This window comes from Equus caballus, chromosome 1, assembly GCF_041296265.1.
Source record: "Equus caballus isolate H_3958 breed thoroughbred chromosome 1, TB-T2T, whole genome shotgun sequence".
In the NCBI taxonomy this organism is placed as follows: Eukaryota; Metazoa; Chordata; class Mammalia; order Perissodactyla; family Equidae; genus Equus; species Equus caballus.
The window spans coordinates 29105031-29124367 of record NC_091684.1 but is presented as its reverse complement, the minus strand read 5'-3'; the positions used below and the strand labels follow the sequence as shown (position 1 = coordinate 29124367).

Sequence of the window (19337 nt, the reverse complement as noted above, 5' to 3'; positions counted from 1 at the left end):
TTGGCTGTCTCCTGTGAGATGAGCCTAAGGGGCTTTTCAGCTCCACATCCTTACGTGGCACATTCTGAGAGAAAAAAAAACAAAAGAAGAGGAAAAGTGATGGCAGTCGGGCGATATGAGGGAAGAGGGGAGCAACCAAGATGTGGAAAAGAAGGGAGGAGTTTGAGAAGAGGAGGGAGATAACAGGAGAAGAAACTAAAAGCTGGATGGAGAGTGAGGAGGAAAGGGAAGAGTTAAGGGAGCAGTAGGAAAGGGGAAATCAGGAGAGGAGAAGGAAAGATAGAGCTGTGGCTGAACATGGGGTTAAGCCAGAGGAAAGGGGCGAGGCCATGGGGGTGGGGGGGTGGAGGAGTCAGAATCACCTGGAACATAATCCTAGGAGCTGAAGGAAGAAGGGTTGGAGTTTAGTAGGTGTTTCTGGTTTGTTTTTTTCTTGTTGTGAATGTATGGAGCATGGGGATCATTGCCTGTGGAGCTGTCAGCAGACCAGTCAGTCAGCTCAGCCGGAGTGTCTGACAGAGGAAGGTTGGAAGTGAGGTCAGACTTCTTGTGGCCTCTACTGTGGGGTCTCGGCTGAGGCTGGGTTGCCGTGTTCGGTTTACTGGTGCATTGAACGGGCTCACTCAGTATACTATTCTAGAGTCATCAGCAGTTTGATCTGAAGTTCTCCCTTTAGACCATATTTTGGTTTGTGGTTTTTTTGGTTTAAAGAAAAATGATGTATTTTGTTACTAATGTAGTGATTTCACAAAGTCTTTATCTTCTTTTTTCCTCTAAAAATCTGAACAGATCCTGTGTTTGATCTTAAACATTGTGGACTAAGACGGGCAGGCTTTTCTCTTCATTCTTGAGTTTTCACTGGGGCCCTGGGGCTCAATCTCTTGAAGAAAAGTTGTTGGAGGAAGAGGGCATACCAGAAAAGAAGGAGCAATGGAATATTATTCAGCAATAAAAAGGAATGAAGAACTGTTACATGCTACAACGGGGATGAACCTTGAAGACATTATGCTAAGTGAAAGAAGCCAGGGACAGAAGATCATGTATTGTATGATTCCCTTTATATGAGATGTCAAGCACAGACAAATTCTTAGAGCCAGAAATAGATTAGTGGTTGCCTAGGGCTGAGGGAGGATGTGGGGAATGAGGGTGACTGCTAAAGTGTATGGAGTTTCTTTTGGGGTGATGAAAATGTTCTAAAATTGATTGTGGTGATGGTGCATAACATAGTATACTAAAAACCATTGAATTGTACACATTAAATGGATAGATTGCATGGGATGTGAATTATATCTGAATAAAACTGTTACCAAAAAGAAAAGAAAGAAAGAAAGAAAGGAGAGAGCAAGGAAGTAGAGGTGGAAAGTGTTGTATCTAATTTAGGAGGCATGGGATGGATCGGTCTGGCTAGCATTTGAGGAAGCAGCTAGGAATAAAGTTGAGGCCAAATTACGAAGGGCCTAGAACTTCATGTCAAAGAGTTTGGGCTTGATTTCTAACTCTGAGCTGTCAAGTATAGTAGCCACTAGCCATATGTGACAACTGAGCACTTAAAATATGGCTAGTCCAAGTTGAGGTGTGGCATAGGCACAAAATACACACCAGATTTCGAAGACTTAGAATGAACACAAGAATATAAAACCTCATTAATAATTTTATATTGATTACATCTTGATAGATTGGGTTAAATAAAATATATTATTACTCTTAATTTTTAGAATCATGTTTATTTTACTTTTTAACATGGCTACTAGAAAATTTTAAATTACCTCTGTGGCTCACGTTATATTTCTATCGGACAGCGCTGTTATGGATAGGGGGAGCCCATTGAGTGTTGTTGAGTCAGAACACGGGTTGGCAAATGTTCTCTATAAAGGGCCAGATGGCAAATATTTTAGGACTTGAGGGCCGCAGTCTCGGTCACAACTGCTCCACTCTGCTGTTGTGGTGCAGAGGCAGCTATGGACAATGCATAACAAATGAGCACAGTTGTGTTCCAGGACAGCTTGACTTATAGATGCTGAAGTTTGAATCTCATATGATTTTTACTTGTTAAGAAATATTATTCTTCTTTTGATTTTTTACCCCAATGTAAAAAATGTAAATTTTAAAATTAAAAATTTTACAATTTAAAAATGTGAAAAAACCTTGCTAGGGCTGGTCCCGTGGCCAAGTGGTTACATTGGCACGCTCTGCTTCGGTGGCTTGGGGTTTCACGGGTTCGGATCCTGGGCGTGGACATGGCACCACTCATCAAGCCATGCTGAGGCAGCATCCCACATGCCAAAACTGGAAGGACTCACAACTAAAAATACAGAACTATGTACTGGGGGGATTTGGGAAGAAAAAAAGGAAAAATAGAAATCTTTAAAAACCTTCTTAGTTTGTGAGCCATACAAAACAGGCAGTGGGAGGGAGTTGGCCCCTGGGCTGTAGTTTGCCAACCTGAGTTAGAGAGTTAAGCTGGAGTCTCTGAAAATCTCTTGCAACCACCAACACCATTGGTGCTTTCCCCGCACACAAGCACACAGTGCTTGGAAAATTCCTTCTCCTTTGCAAGCAGCATGGATTCATGTAACATTTGATCTGGAAGGGATCTGGAAGGGATCATGTACTCCTACCTTCTCATATTGCATTCGAGGAAACTGAGTCTCAAAGAGGTAAACTCACATAAGCAAGGTCACGTTGCAGTGAAGAGGTTTCAAATAATGGGAGTAATTGCAAGACTATCAGGCAGCAGCTGGTCAAAAAGGAAGGGTCTAAGGTCAGACTGAGTACCTCGACCCCATTCAGGAACTCTAAGTTGTAGTTCATCCATCCATCCATTCATCAGTTCTTTCATTCCTCTCTTATTTCTTGAGACGGCCTGGTGCTAGCCCTCTGTGAGGCTCTGGGGGACCAGACATTAGTAAATTTGGTTATTGACCTTGAGGAATTCATAGTATAGAAAAACATATACCCTGGGTGTACAGGAGGGGACAGATATCCTGGAATGGTTAGGGAAAGGAGCTCTGAGGAGGTGTGGCCCAAGCAATGATCAGGACAAGTAGGAATCAGGTAAGTGAAGGAAAAGGTGGGAAGAAGAGAGTTCTAGGAAGAAGGAACAGCATAAGCAAAGGCCTTGAACTGAGAGTGCCCAAAATGTTTAGGGAACTGTAAGTAGATCACGGGAGTGGAACATTAAGTAGGAGATGAAAGTGGGAGTGGTGAGCCCACAGGCCAATGGGACCCAGAACATGATGATCCCATTGGAAATTAAGACACTTGGTCTTGATCACGTAAGGTGGTGAGGAAACAGAAGTTTTAAAAAGTGAAGTAACACAGTCTGATCGAGTTTTGGAGAAATCACGTTGGTAGTTTGCCAGGCAGAGAGGAGAGAAAAAGATTCCATGTGGCGGGAACAGCCTGTGCAAAGGCCTGGCAGATTGCAAGGACCAGTAACAGCAAGCCATCTGGTGACCCAAGCTTGCGCTGCCTGACAAGGAGCGAGAGGAGATAAGCCTAGGAAAGAAATTTGTTCAGATGGTGGAGGGTCTTTGAATCCAGGCTGAGGAGTTTGATTGGTTTCTTCAGGTACCAGACAGAGGTAAGAGCCTCATGGGAGTGAGTGGGAAGGTAGAACACAGACTTAAGGTCAAGTTTTCCTAACTCTGCTATTTATTAGTTAAGCCTCCATTTCCTCAGAGATACAGTGGAGATAATAAAGTGATGAGGATTAACCAAAATAACATATAAAAAGTGCTTATCACTTTTTAAGAACCTGACACACTATAAGCACTCAAAATATTTGCTCTAAAACCCATATGGGATGCATCACCCCAAAGGGCTCTGAGTTCCTACATGAAGACACCTGGACATTGTGCCAGAAGGAGGAGTCTCTGGGGTGGGAGGCCCCTGACCTCTTAATTTTTAATTCTGGCTAACTTTCCATTTTTTATGTGGAAAAATCATTGTGGGACCACAACTAGCCACCTTTGGCGGTTGTTCTCTTTAGGAAGCTCAGAGGGACTTGTACACCCTGCCTCTGGCGTTATGCGTTATGCATAGCTTTCTCCAAAGCAGAGGCAGGAGCCAGCGGCTCAACTTGAGAGGGCTGGACATTCTCTCCAGGACCAGGTGACAACCTCTGGGTTCTTATAGCCCTCCCCACCCTGAGTTTCTGTTAATTTCATATTCATTTTAACATGGTCTGTGTGTGCAGAATAGTTGATATATCATATGTGAGAAAGGAAATATATTTTAAGTATATGGTTATAAATGCATAGAATAGCTCTTAAGAACCTGGTAACTGATCTTCTCCAGGTGGGGAATGGTGTGTGTAGAGACAGAGGTTGTGGGGAGACTTACTTTCTACTCTTTTGTAGCTTTTGAAGAACCAGATATGTGTACTATCTATTTAAGCAAATCAATTAAATTTTGCTTTTCTGTAACAGAGGTGTACCAGATCCACTCTTGGTTTAATCTCCAGTTTTGCTCTCCAGCGCCTTGCTCTTTGGTCTGCCAGAGCAGTGAATGAGAGGGTGACAGTCTTGGTTTCCATCCCCCACTGCAGGCCTTAGAACCTTTCTGTGACCCAGGCCTCCCAGCTGGGGAACGGGGAGAGTGGCATTTGCCACATTCCCCACAGGGGTAGCATTGAGAACTGGCTATCTATGGGTAAAGGATTTCAGCATCTGGGAATGAAAGAGAATGTATTAACACAAAATACTCCCGCTTTTTAACCCCAGATAGTTCTGGAGAAATCTAATATAAAGGCTTCAGATCCGTTTACAGTTGCTGCACTCAAGATGCATGTTAATTAGCGACATTGACAATTGTCATTTTCTTTGTAAACCTACTTGATGACTGGGAGCCGCAGGAATCTTGCTATGTGAGCCTTTTCTCTTTGAACAACAAAGTCTCAGTCTGACCTGCCCGAAACAGACAGGAAGCCTGCCCACCTCGATTACAGGTCTCAGCTGAGAAGCAGGGTTTGGTGTCCACACAGTCTACCGAGACCGCATTTGCCTAACTGGGTCCAGTGACTGTGGCTTATCTTTTAATGAAGTTCTCCCTTCCTCCTCTCTCCAGGGACCTTATCCGGGGTAGGATGCACAGAAGGCATTTAACAAATGGTGGCTGCACTAATGGCTGGCTAGGGGCTTCAGGAGTGCCCTCACCTTGTGGACAGGGAAACAGAGGTACACGGGAGTGCACTGCCTAGTCCCAGCTCAGCTCCTAAAGTTCATCTTTTCTGCTCTCTGAACAGAGAATGCTTGAGAAGCCCCTGCATTTCCATCTTCAAAGTGAGGGAAATAGGAAAAGCAGCTGTAAAACAAACCTGAATCTGGACAGTCCGAGGAAATGACTAAGCCACCGTCCCTCCCCAGATCTCAGTTTCCCCATCTGTAAAATAATGATATGGGTAGGACGATCGCTCCGGTTGCTTTGCATTCCCCGTGGTCCATGCACACCAGCCGCCTTGGACCATCTCTTCTTCCGAGTTGTACTTCTTTAATCCTTGAGTTTCTCCAGAGTTTCAAGGGGGCGCTGTGAAACTGGTTACCGGGCAGCAAGCAGGCCCTTCCTTGGAGCTGGCTGGCTGTTCGGTCTCCCTGCTGGTAACCAAGCCCTTGTCTGCCTTTCGAGCAACCCAGCCCTTTCTTATTGTTGCTGTCTGTTTCCATTTGCTCCTTTTATTCTCCAGGTTTTCCTTGACTCTGATGTTTTTCCCCCTGCTGCACGACAAGCCCTTCTGATCTCTGTGAAAGGCAAACCCGTGTCATTCTTCCAAATCATCATTGTATGACATGTTTTTATATCAGCCGGACAAAGGAGCTATTTGATCAGGGGGTATGGTGTGTGATTGTAAGAAATTCAGCTAGTCGGTGGCAACCATTGTTCCCCAAGCGGCTCCCTGACCCCATTCTGTTCCAGGAAAAACTCCCTGAGAGTGGCCTCTATTCATGGAGGAACACCAGTCCCCAGCCGTGCTCCAGGAGCATGCTCAATTGCTAGCAGTGTCACCGATAGCTGCCCGCAGCCACCCTTTAACTCTTTCATCAGCATTAGGTTTCCAACCCCACAGCTATTATCACGGCCGTGAGCTCAGGGGGTTAGAGATATAGGCATGCTCCCTGCTCTCCCTCTTATCTTGGAGAAATTCAACCTTCCTTTGAAATGGTCATTTGGAAATTACCCGTCTGCTGCTTTCAGCGCAGCAGGCCTGGCTAGCATGCCCTGCCCTCCTCGGCTTTCCCCCCAACCCCCCAGGACAGCCTCCCCAGTTCTACCAACTTGCAGGCCCTGCTGCTCAGTGGCCTGCCTCCTGGTATGTCGTCTAGTGGCACCTCATGACTGTTTCTGGTTGCCTGAGGTGGAGCCGTGGGGCCCCTCACCCTGGCCCCTGCGTCTTTGGCAGATTGGTAATCAGTCCTCTAAAGATGAGGAAATACTTCCACAGACCAACAGCTCTTACTTGCTTAGCCTGCCCTTCTCTGCCTTCCAGGACACACGGGGCCCCTATGTGTGTGAGGGCTTGAGCTGGGTATTGTAGGAGAGACAGAATTGCATAAAAATTGGCCCTTGGCCCTGGGAACTCAACGCATTAGGGGAAATGAGACAAGTAGACACGTATCTGCAGAAACACCCGGAACATTTCTCATCAGTAACTCTGAGCCATTAAAACAGTGCCAGGTATACCCAAACTATCCTGGCTTAACTCTGTAGTACACAAACTACCCAATTGACTGGAGTGCTCAAAACCACACACAGTTGTCAGCCATATACCTTTCAAAAGGTCCAGCCTGCCCTAAGTGTGTGGATCTTAGCATTATACATCTATAGAACAGCCCAGAGAATACTGGAAGATCCTGTGAAGTGTCTTAGAACCTAATAGCTTTGGGATTTTCCTTATGATCAGTGTGCTCATTTTATGGAGTCTAGAAGGAGAAGGACCCATTCAAGATCATGCAAAGCTAACGGCTGAGCAAACGCTCACACTTAGAGCCTGTGGTTCATCTCTCCCTTGGTTCATCCTTTAACTCATTAAGTTCTGCTTTTCTCCGAGAAGCTGGCAACAGATTAGACTGTTGCCAGTTCTCTGTAACTACTGTCATGGAGTCAAGGACCTCAAAGCCAATAGAAATGCCAACTCAAGAGTCTAAAATCTTAAACGAAGCTCCTTCTCTGCCTCATCCTCCATCTGTATTTCTATGCCTTGAGCCAACAGAATGGCCTCTCCAGTAAGAGAATCTTAGCCTGGCTCCTCCTTCTCTATTCTTCCCTGGCCCCAGGGGAACACTCGCAATGTAATAGTTACAATATTAATGGCTATATATAGAGTGACCAAATAATTTATTGTCCAAAGTACTAATTCATGCTACAACACAGATGAACCTTGAAATCATCATGCTGAGTAAAAGAAGCCTGACACATAAAGGCCACATCGTGTATAAATCCACATATATGAAATCTCCAGAATAGGTAAATCCATAGAAACAGAAAGTAGATTATTAGTTGTCAGGGGCCAGGAGGAGTGGGGAATGGAGAGTGACTGCTGATGGGTATGAGGCTTCTTTTCAGGGTGATGAAAATGTTCTGGAATTAGATAGTGGTGATGATTGCACAACGTCATCAATATACTAAAAAACGCTGAACTGTACACTTTAAAAGGGGTAAATTTTGTGGTATGTGAATTATATCCCAACAAAAAAGAAAAAAGAAAAAATGAAGGGGAAAGAATACCACCTAAAAAAGGAAGTTTGTCATTCAAACCAGCACCAAGACATTTCTGAAGTATTACTAATTACTCTGGGAAAATATGTATAAACCAGGACATATGGTCACTCTAGCTAGAGACAATGAACCCGAGCCCTGTGTGCCACCTGCCTTTACATTTTCTTCAAGGAGCCTAAGAATGGCCTAGAGTCTACCCAGTCAAGGGTTCTGTGGCCACTGGTGGCTCAGGGACCGTGGGATTGGTGTTCTCAGCTCTTCTTAGCTTTTCTGCTCTGAAAGCTCCCCAGCCATTTGAGATTCTGTTTATTCTTGAACATACCTTCCCTCTTCGTAATGAGCTTTAAAGGTTTGCTCTACTCTGACATTGGACCTCTGCCCACTCACCTGAAATTTATTCATTCACCCACTTAGAGGAAAATTGTGTGCCTCCTGTGCCAGGCAGTCAGTCTAGGGGCTGAGGAACGTGGACGGAGAAGCCGAGTTTCCTTCCCTCTAGGAGTTCACTTTCTACGGGGGAGGTTGACCTTTAAGTACAGTCAGGTGTTGCTTAATGACTGGGATAAGTCGTGAGGCGATTTCGTCCTGTGCAAACATCAGAGTGTGCTTACACAACCCTAGATGGTACAGCCTACTACACACCTAGGCTATATGGTACTAATCTTATGGGACCACCATCATATATGCAGTCTATTGTTGACCAAGACCTTGATATGTAGGCATATGACCATATAAGGAAATGCAAACTTTTTTCAGATAGGAAAATGTATTGGGTACATGGAGGCCCAAAGACGGGGAAAGTTAGCTCTTCCTGAACCTGGGAGTTTCTGGATGCCTATGCTTCACTTTCCAGAGGGACTGTGACGGGGCCTTCCCATCACTAGAACTGTGACAGGAAGAACCTTGTCTTTGCTCTCCTCTCCCGTTCCCCGTGGTGCCTGCTCCTGAGGGGCCTCTCAGCCCCAGCAGCACACCGGGACACTACCACCAGCAGCTCTGGAGCCTCTTTCCCGGGTGTGATCTATACTCCAACTCAGACTCCCCTTCTCTGGAAGTCATCTGGATCCTTCCTTTCTAAGTGCATTGTGTTCTTGCCCATTTTCCTGCCCACTCATGAAGGCTTATAAGGTTAAGCCCCTTGACCAAGGTCACACAGCTGGTTAGTAACAAAAGCCAGGCTAGAACCCAGGTTCAGTCCTCAAAGCGAAGTCCTTCTGAGCTTCCAACGAGGGGTTTTATTTTCCTAACAAAGTGTCTGTAACCTGAAGAGGGAAACCCCGGTCAATCCTAAGTCAGTTTTTTGTTTTGTTTTGTCTTCTATTTTTTTGCTTTAGCTGTCAGCCTAGGCCATTCCAGGGGCGGCAGGTAATCAGAAGTAAATGATTAGTGACCCCCCCGCCCCAAAGGGTGCATGTCAAGGTCTTAGCACAAACATCAGGCTGGAACTTCTGGTCTGTCACAGGCTGCATGTGCAACCCCAGTCCCTATGCCATACAGCTCAGAACCCACACGCCAATGGTGTCTCTCACGAGGCAGGAGGAGCAATGGGATTTGGTTCCCTCTTAATACAGAAGAAGAAGTTCACACTTGGAGGAGTCAGAGACAGAAAATCTTGGAAGTTAAGAGCTTGGGTTTTAAAGGCCCACAGATCTGGATTTAAATTCTCGCAGGATAATTTTGGAAGGCAGACATTCCTTTACTTTTCTGAACCTCAGTTTCTCCAATTGTAAAATGGGAATAACAGTTCATTTCGGGGATAATACCCTCATGAGGATAACAATTACTGCAGGACATTATTAAGGATGGAGTGGGATGAGGCGTTTAAGAGCTTAGCACCATCCCTGGTAGATAGTGAGCACCTAAGAAAGGGGAGCTATTATTCTTTTCTTTTTGAAAACTATCTCTAATCTTTGAAGGGTCCAAAACTCTGTAGGGAGTTGGTCAAGTCTCCTCAGAGCATGCATGCAGCTCTCTTATGCCCCAGAAGGCAAGACCCAGCCTTCAGGCATCCAGATTGGACTTCATCCATTCACTCACCAGAATTTATGAAGTCCCTACTATAGTCCAAGACTACTTGAAGAACTATAGTTGTAAGTAAGTAGTTATAACTCTGTGTTATAAACAGAATAATGTATGAAACCACAGAGGATTGCCTGGGAGACACAATGGGGAGGAGACAATTTTAGGTTTTGAAAGGTATGTAGGGGTTCATCCAGGCAGAGGGAACAGCACGAGAAAAGACAGATGCGTGCTGGAGTATTTGGGAAATGGTAGAAAGATCTGCATCACTCGACTCTGCCATGAAAGTGGAAGGACGTAAGTTTGGAAAGTTGCTGCCAGGTTGTGAAGGGCCTCATGTTCCCGGCTGAGGAATTTGAATTTTATCCTGCGGGCAGGGGGAGACAGGGGAGGTTGTGAGCATACGGGTGACTTGAAACCATCTTTGGCTTTGCTTAGAAATTTTTGTTCTGGCTGCTTTGTAGCGGGAAAAGTGGCAGAACGAACCCCAGCCTCTGGGGGCAGAGAAGGGCATCAGTGGCGGAAACGCTGCTGCAGAGACGGCCTCCGGGAGAGAAGCCCATTTCCTCTCTGCCTTTTGCATGGGCTTTTAGTTCACCCACAGTTCACACAGATTCTGGGGGACTTTCAAAGACTTCAGAATTTTTCTTCAACAAAACAGAGCTGAGGTGAATTCCTCTCAAAGTTCTCATTGTTGGTAGTGTTCAAAACTGATATTGATCTTAGAGTCTAGACACCTGAATTTTACCTCTAACTCCTGACTGATCAGCTGAATGACCTTGGGCAAGTCAGTCTCTGTTCCTCATGCTTCTTCCCTTCAGCCAGCTGGGAACTCTTCCCTCCCAGAAATTCCCTAGCACCATGTTGGTACCTGTCTTAGGTCACTTTTTCCATTACATTCTGCTCGGAATTATTAGTCACCTATGTGCTTTGCAGAGTGGAAAGACTAGAGTCCAGATCTGGCTTCAAATCTTGACTCAGCCACTTACCAGCCGTGTGGCTTGGAGACATTATTTAACCCTGTGGAACTCTAATTTCCTCCTCTGTAAATTTGGAATACTGATGCCTAACACACTGAGTAGTTAGAAGGTCAATAAAAGGAGTAATAGACATAAAGTATGTAAACACAGTGCCTGAAACATAAGGCACTCACTAACAAATATTTATGTGAACATACTACAGACTCACACACACACACACACACACACACTGTAGTCTTCGTACCTAAGGACTTAGCTTAAAGCATTTATGAGTACGGACTCAGTATTAATATTGATATTGCACTTATGCCTTTATTTTCTTATCTTTAAAAGGTAATGGTACTATCTGACTCATCTGGACTGAATAGTTGGAATAAAATTGAAAAGCATACCCATTTATAATTGCTAATATTTAATTAATTGCTAATAGTTAATATTTGTAATTGCTGATATCTGACCATTACTTGTACAGGTAGTTTCTCTTACTAGACTATAAACTCCCTGGGAATAGGTACAAAATCATTGCTTTCCCTGTAGATGAGAAGTGGAGTGGAGCTTAGAGCTTGGTGTATGGCTGTGGAAAGAATTTTTTTTTTTCTTTTTTTTTTGCTGAGGAAGATTTGCCCTGAACTAACATCCATTGCCAATCCTCCTCTTTTTTCAGCTTGAGGAAGATTATCCCTGAGCTAACATCTGTGCCAATCTTCCTCTATTTCGTATGTGGGACACCACCCACAGCATGGCTAGTGAGTGGAGTAGGTCTATGCCCAGAATCCGAACCTGCGAACCCAGGCAACCAAAGTGGAGCACGCAAACTTAACCACTCAGCCACAGGGCTGGCCCCCAGAAAGAATCATTTTTAAGCCCCACATTCCACAGTCCCCAAGCTAGAAGGTGTCCTCCTGCCCAGTCCACTACCCATTCTCTGCTGTCACCTTCTACTGACTGCACAGACTCAAGCATAGGCATCACAAAAGTTGACTTCAACTTTGTCCTTGAACACGGATCCTTAGTTTCTTAGTCCAAGCCCCAGCCACTAATGGCAGCCAGAAGCCAGGCCTTGAGATGCCCAGATGTTGGAGAAGTGAACAGGGACCAGTGGGGTGTCTCTCTACCTGCGGGGCAGAACCAGTCCTTGGTGCCCTCAGTGCCGTCCCCAGAGGATATCGGTCCAGGAGGCCTGAGCTAGGGAGGCTGCAGGTGAAAGGCTAGTCAGCAAGGCCACAGCCTCTAGCTAAGCTCCTGGCCTTTAGCACAACAAAATTACCCCTTCCCAGAGCCCAAGGCTGCCTGCCACTCAGCAGTACCACAGGGAGTCCCCTAGACAACAGCCCAGTCCCGGAGACCCGGGGACACAGCCCGACCAACTCACTTTTGACCCTTTTCCAGGTCTGCTTGATTCCAAGGATTCTCCGAACCGGAGCATTCTGCTGGACTGGGCTTCGCACTCAACCTTCAGAGCCACACGAGGGTGGACTGGCAGCTCAGCTGAGCACCTTACTTATGGAGAAGACCAGGTGGCTCGGCCCCTGCAGGGCCTGGAGCTCCTCTGGAGGTGGGAGCAGAAGGTTTCATGTTGGCTCCCAGCATCGCTCAAAGGCCTTAGCCCTCTGAGGTGTCTTCTAGCCTACATCTGAATCCTTGGAGGCAGGCAGGGAGGGGCTGAGTGCAGGAGAATCCGTTCAGCCTGCCGAATGCTTCTTCCTCAGGGCTCTGGGCTGCCTAGGCAAAGGGGAAAAGGAATTCTTCCAGCAATAATAATAACATATAGTGAGAGCTGCCTCCGTGCCCAGCACTGTTCTAAATTCTTTATATGTGTGATCATTTACCCTCCACCTAGAAGCAGGCACTATTATGAATCCTATTTTTCAAATGAGGAGACTGAGCCCCAGAGAAGTGAAATCACTTCACAAGGTCACGAGGATCCATGTGAGAGAAATGACCACTCGCAGCATTTCCCTTGTCCCACCCCAGGGCTTGAAGGGGAAGAAAGAGTTTATTTTGAAATGAACTAGGGTTCTTGGGCTCTAATGCAGGATTTTAAGAGTGCAGAGTGTGGCGGGCGAAAGGTGCTTGAGTACGTCGGAGTCTGAAGCCCTGGCTTCAGATCCTCGGTCAACCACTAACCAGCTCCATCACTTGCGGAAAACTGCTTAACTTCTCTTAGCCTTAGTTTCCCTACCAGTAAAATGGGGCTAGCAGCACTGATCTGCCAGGGCTATCGTGAGGATTAGAAATAACATATGCAGCACGCCTGGCACCTAATGGGTGCTCAATAAATGGTGACTATGGTTATTACTCTTCTCTCCCCTCCCTTGGGTGTGCTGGTGGGCCCCTGTCACTGACCAATCCAGCAGCCCACTGGAGTAAGTGGAAGCAGCTGGGAGCAGGGTGGAGGGGAAGAGGGGAAGAGAGGGGGCAGCTTGAGTGACTGCAGGCCAGCCCTGAGGGCCTCACAGGGGATATTGGCCCTAGCCACAGGTGCACCAATTACTCTCCCCTTGAAAAGCCTGGGGGTGCACTTCCCCCCTCCCTTTCCCACTCCGCTCAGCCCTGACCTTTGGGTCTGCAGAAGGCAGTGGCAGCTCCACAGCACCAGTCCACTGGCTGGTCGTTTGTCTTCGGGTTTCACGGCCTCCCTGAGGCTCCCAGTGCTTTGCAAGCTTTCCCTCCCTTTCCCAGCCACTTCCCAGTTAGCCTGGGAGCCTCTCAGTGGCAGCTCGGGTTTCATTCCTGGGAGCTTTGTCCTGAATGGAAGTTTCTGGTTGGGATAATCCCTGGGTGTGAGTGGTCAGTGCAGGAAGAGACGGGAGTCTCTCTGAGAGGCTGTGGGAACAGCCTGCTTGTCCAGGTGCTCCGAGGAGGGAGCAGGCTTGGCTGCTCATCCTGGAGGCATCTTCTCAGCGGGGCTGAGGGGGTGGCCCCGGACAGCAGGCCTGGAGCCCACCCAGCCCTTCCTCTCTGGAGGGTCCTTGCCTTCATCTTCCCCTGGATGCCCAAGAGAACAGTGAAGGGCTCAGACCCTCCATCTCCTTCACCACCTGCCCCAGTTGAGCTGTCAGGCACGAAGGATGAAACTGAGGGGACCCCCATCCCTGAGCCGACCAAAGCAAATATCATTTACGTCTATTTTATGAAATAGGCTTCTATACAGGTTTCCTCAGGAAATAAGGTTCTTCTGCTAAAAAATTTTTTTGAAAACAAATAATCTAGTCCAAACCTTTCTCCTTCTAGATGCGGAAATTAAGGTTCAGGAAAGATTAATTTCCCTGAGGATTCCACAGCTACTCACTCTCAACTCCTATCTTTTCTGTGGTTACTTTTATGATTCAGTCAAGTGGAATACCTGGTGCTAACCCACTTATTGCCCCACCACGTGGTAGGGCAACTACAGGTTTGCTACTCTGGGATCCCCAAGACGTGGGGGCAGCCTGAGGGCAGGGACCTTGCCTTGTCTACCCCTTTATCTCCAGCAACTCAATACGCAGCGTGCACCGAATTGAGTTGGGACTGAGCTGTGTTGAGCTGAACTCCAGCAGAACCAGCCCAGGGTCTTTTCTCCCACGAGGCTGCCTCAGAGCCAGCATGGCCTCAACAACGATCAACCTGCCGTCCTCCTAGCACAACCTCTGCTCTTCCTCTGTCTCAGGAACAGAAACACCTTCCCCACGCCTCATCGGAATTAACTGTCTAACGGTGGCCATCTGCCAAAAGGGAAGCTTTGGGAGTCAGGGGTCTATCTGACTTGCTCACCGCTACTTCCCAACTCTTGCTTTAATGCCTGGCATAGAGGAAGCACCCAGTAAATTTGTCATGTATCAGTGCAAGGCCCTGGGGAAGGAAGAGTTGGCATCGATTGGAGGAGAGATAAGAAACCTTGAATGTTGATTGTGTTCTCTGGGCTCCTCTCTTCTTCCATTCTTTCCAACTGCAGACTCAGACTTGACTCTCTTCCTGGTTCGCGTGGGCTGCTTTGGGGGTTGGGAGAGGGGAGACAGGGCCAGGTCTGAGCAGCAGGGTGGTAAAGACATGCACAGCGGCCTCTGAGAGGAAGCAGGAAGACCATCGCCCTTGCGGGACACCACTGTACCTGGCCCCTCAGTTCGCCCAGGCCTTCAGGGGCCCCGGTCTTTGGCCGGCACACCTGCTCAGAGGAGTGGAAGGGAGAGGGCCAGCTCAGGCTTTACATGCACAAATGACCTTGCCCTTTATCTTGCCCAGCTTGCTGGCTACCTCTAGCCCTCGGGCTGCCAGAGCTGTTTCCCCTGGAAAACAGCCTCCCTGGAGATGCTGCCCTTCTCCCTCATGGTGCCTCTTGAATGACATCACTCTGCAAACCTGGGCTCTGCAGGGACTTAGCTCGGCTGGCCCAACCTCTCCCAGAGATCCCTTCCCACGTAGCCCCCATTTGTCAGGAGCCCTTGTTAAGGCACTCTGCTAGACACCTTACACACGTCTGTAAGCTCCAATCCTCATGACAACTCTCTAAGGTGGGGTATGTCCCCCATTTTGCAGGTGAGGACATTGAAGCTCAGAGAGGTGAAATGACTCATGCAGTTTACACAGTTAGGGAGCGACAGAGCCGGGATTCAAGGTCAGTTCTGTGTGACTCCAAAGCGCTCACTCCTAACCACCACACCAAGCCATATCTGACTTCTGGCTGCTCCTGCAGACATTTCTCTGAAGCCCTTCTCTGACTTCACTTAGGCCTGGAGTGGGGGACGAGGGGACACATCAGTGTCAGGGCAGATTCCAGGAGCGCTGGGAGAGTGAGAAAAGATTCCCTTTCCCTTCCCTTCTCTCTCTCTCCCCACCCCACTGATTTGATAAAAGTGCCCCCACATGGAGGCCTGCCACCCCGGGTAGCCTCCTGCAGAGGGCCTGCCCCCGGCACCAGACCCTCCCCTCCCTCACGCACCTGGGCACACTCCCGTCTTACCAGGCTCCCCGGGGCAGAAATAACAATTCCAGACCCCGCATGCTTAGGCTCTAAACCCTCCTCACTCTCAGCACAAACCTCTGCCTTTAGCCTTTTGGTCACGGCTCACCTTCTTCCAGCTTTTATTCAGAGCCCCAGCTGCCAATCATGCCTCACTTAGGAGCACCCCCAGAAGCCACCTCTCCCTCCCTGGACTGTTAGCACCTCTTCTCAGGAATCTCGTCTTCTACTCTACCGGGACCCCCCACCCTCCACCCCACCAGGGAGGATCAGGCCTGGCTTCATGGAAGTGGCTGGAACTTGAGCCCAACGTAGAGAAGTCACCCCAACCATCTCGAAGCCTGAGACCCAGCATCCTACTGACCTGGCCTCTCCTTTCGGAACTGGGATCAAGCAGATCCTACATGGTGTATTACCCACGATGAATGTTTTATGAGTTTGCTCTTCATTACTGAGGGCTGCGGGAGGCAAGGAGGGGGAGAGCAGACAAAGAAGCCCAGGGAGAGACCAGGCAGGGAGACGAGGTGAGGTGGGAGGGCAGGAAATGACCAGGAGTAGATTGTGCCAGGACAGGGGGATTTCTCTGTGAAGAAAGACTTAGCAAGAATTGATGATGTTTGTCAAATTGAAATGATTAAATGTCGGAGGCTGGAAACAGGGAGGAATCCAAGAAGGTAGCGGCTTTGAGCCTGGGGGTTTGGGAGCTGTGCGCCTGTGGGTGAACAGAGAAACAGCTGGAATTTGGTGTCAATCCGGCCCCTCCCACCCTTGAAAGTCACTGGCTGGCTCTCTGGGCAGTTGGCTTGGGTCTCAGGGCCCAGTGCCCTGGCTCTTTGAGGGCTTGCCATTCTGCCCCTCCCAGGCCCCAGGCCCAGGCATTTTCTCATCCTCTGAGGTCAAGGTAGCAGGAAGCTACAAACCATGCAGAGCTCTCGTTGCTCCCCCAAAGCAGTGTCCAGTCCTGGCCCCTTGTTCTGAGCACCTCCAGCCAGGCCCCAAGCTGGAGACCATCTGATCCTTCATGCTTGGGGCCCTTAGTCTCCAAGTACCAAAGCCAGGGACCTCACTTGGCATAGGATAATGTCCTGACTACCCCCTCCCTACTATCACCTCGCCGCCCCCCACCTACAGCCAAGGAAGGAAGAGAAAAGAAACACAGCTTCCCAAGCTGATCCAGTGCCCCAGCTTGTTTCACTATTGCTGAGAGAGGGGCTGAGGGAGGGGAGACGGACTGCAGGACTGAGCCTGAGTCCTTCTCAGCATCTGCCAGCCTATAGGACGGGGCATGCATGAGGGTCAGTTCTGCGGCCTTCCCAGATGGAGAGTTAGTTCTTGAGGTTCAGCAAGAGATCCATATGGGGAAGGGGATGACCAAAGGGACCTTATTGGCACAACCCTCCACAGTAACGTGGGAAGTGGGGATCGCCCCGGAGTTCCTGCCAGCTCCCCATCTGTCTTGCTACCACTTACTCCTCCTCTCTCCTCTCGCTCTCTGGCTCTTAATTCCCCTTCACTCTCTCCTTTGAAGTCCCCTGGTTGCTATGGAAACCCAGTTGTGAGGAAGGAACCAGAATTTTGGGAGGTTTTGAGATGTCCATCCCAGCAGGCCCTACTTAGATGCTCATTTGTCCAGGTTTTGGAGACACTTCCTGCAGCTTGAGAAAAGGGGGGTGAGCCTGTGTCAGACAGCCTTGGACCTTCTTTTAGTAAGACTGTGCATGTCTGGATGGGCCCAGAGGGTCACCCATCCAGGACCATCTTCAAGTCTCCCTGACCTTCTGGCATTTCCTAAAGCTTGACCCAAGTCCCGGATACAGAGAATTCCCAACCCACCCTGTCTATTCACAGCCTCCAAGTCTACTCTCATTTTATTAGTTGATTGCTTGAACCAATGTTTACTGAACACCCATGAAGTGCCAGGCACTGTTCTAGGCACTGGATATTCATCAATGATCAAGTCAAAGTCCCTGTTCTCTTAGAAGGGACAGAAAGACCAAAAGCAAGTAAACAAATAAATAACAACATAATATCAGATAGCGATAAGTATAATAAACAAAATAAAGCAGGAAGTGACAGCAGAGAGCTACATAATGAGCAGTCAGCCATCCAACGATCTAGAGGGAAAGCATTCTGAGCAGAGAGAACACAAGTGCAAAGGCCCTGAGGCAGATAGGAGCCTGGCTTGTTTGAGAAGCTGGGAGGAGGTGTGGCCAGAGTGCAGTAGGGGAGAGGGAGTGGAATTAAGCTGTAGGTTGGATAGGCAGACAGGGGACCATGTGGGCCATAGAAAGAAGTTTGAATTCCATTCTAGAAGACACACCCTTCAGCCCCTGTAAATATGGTGATAACACGATGAGATTTGTGTTTGGAAAATTGTGGCTACTGAATAGAGAGAGGATTGGGGGAGAGGAGAGGACTCAGGGAGAGCAGTTAGGGGCCTGTTGCCATGAGCCAGACAAGAGCTGACGGCAGCTTGGAGCAGGCTGGTGACAGTAGATGACAAGAAGAACAGACGGATTGGATCTGAGATACATTGCGGAGGTAAAGGCACCCAGCTGAGAGGCAGGAGGAGGCTGAGAGGAGAGTCAAAGAGACTCCCAAGTGAAACCAGGTTAAACCAACCCTGCCTGTTGGCCACCTCCTCTTGGCCCTGGGGCTGGTGCGGGTAGAGGGAAGGGAGACAGTTGATGATGGTAAAACTCTTCTCAAACCCCACTTAGAGCTTCAAGTTCAGAAATTGTTCTGTCTTTTTCCTCTATCACCAGGACATCACACTCTCCTGGTCTCCCTCTCATCTACCTCATGGGCCGCACTTGATCCATCTTTGCTGGTTCCCCCTTCCCCTTGACCTCTAAATGTTCGGCGTGTACCAAGGCTCAGGCCTAGAGCTCTTCTCTTCTCCATCTGTGCTCGCTCTCTAGCGAATCTGTTCTATCTCCTGGTTTTAGAAATCATCTGTGTGCTCAATACTCCCAAATTTATATCTTCACACCAGACCTCTCCCCTGAATTCCAGACTCATACGCATCTGCCTACTCCATGTCTCCACTTGAATGTTTCTTTTGTGAGTGCAGACTTAACATGTTCAAAATTAAACTCCTACTCTTCCCCTCAAAATCTGCCCCTCCCAGAATCCTCTCCATCTCTGTAAATGGCCCCTCCACCCTTTCAATTGCTCAGGCTAAAATCCTTGGAAACCCCTCGACTCCTCTCTTTCTCTCACAACTCGCATTCAAGTCCATCAACAATTCCCCGCCGTCTCTACTGGCAAAAAATGTCCAAAATTCCAATCTCTTCTCACCACCTCTAATCCGCTAATATCTCTGGCCTAGATTATTGCAATAACTTCACAACTGGTCTCCCTTGCCCCACTGCTGTCTCTTCTCAACACAGCAGCCAAAGCAATCTTGTTAAAACTTGAGATCATGTCATTCTACTGCTCAAAATGCCCCATGGTCTGCTGTCTTATCAGGGTTAAAATTAAAGTCTTCTCAATGGCCTAACATGATCCACCCTCCACCGCCACCCCTTCTGTCTCTCTGGCCTCACCTCAGCTTCTATCATTCACCCCCTGCCCCCATCCTCCCCTCGCTTTGCTGCAGCCACACTGGTCTCTTTCCTCTTCCTCTGCTGCAACAGGCCTTTGCACTTGCTGTTCCCTCTGCCTGGGATGGCTCCGTCCCCAGA

At 48.2% G+C, this 19337-nt stretch overlaps 1 long non-coding RNA gene across 2 annotated transcripts in view; it reads left to right on the top strand.

Annotated features, from left to right (window-relative positions):
• Positions 1-1708, top strand: part of LOC106782032 (uncharacterized) — a 33019-nt gene extending 31311 nt beyond the window's left edge. For both annotated transcript variants that reach the window (XR_001378866.3, XR_011421695.1), the window contains one exon: positions 790-1708. This is a non-coding gene — a long non-coding RNA (uncharacterized lncRNA). The remainder of the gene's footprint in view (positions 1-789) is intronic.
• Positions 1709-19337: the final 17629 nt, after the last annotated feature.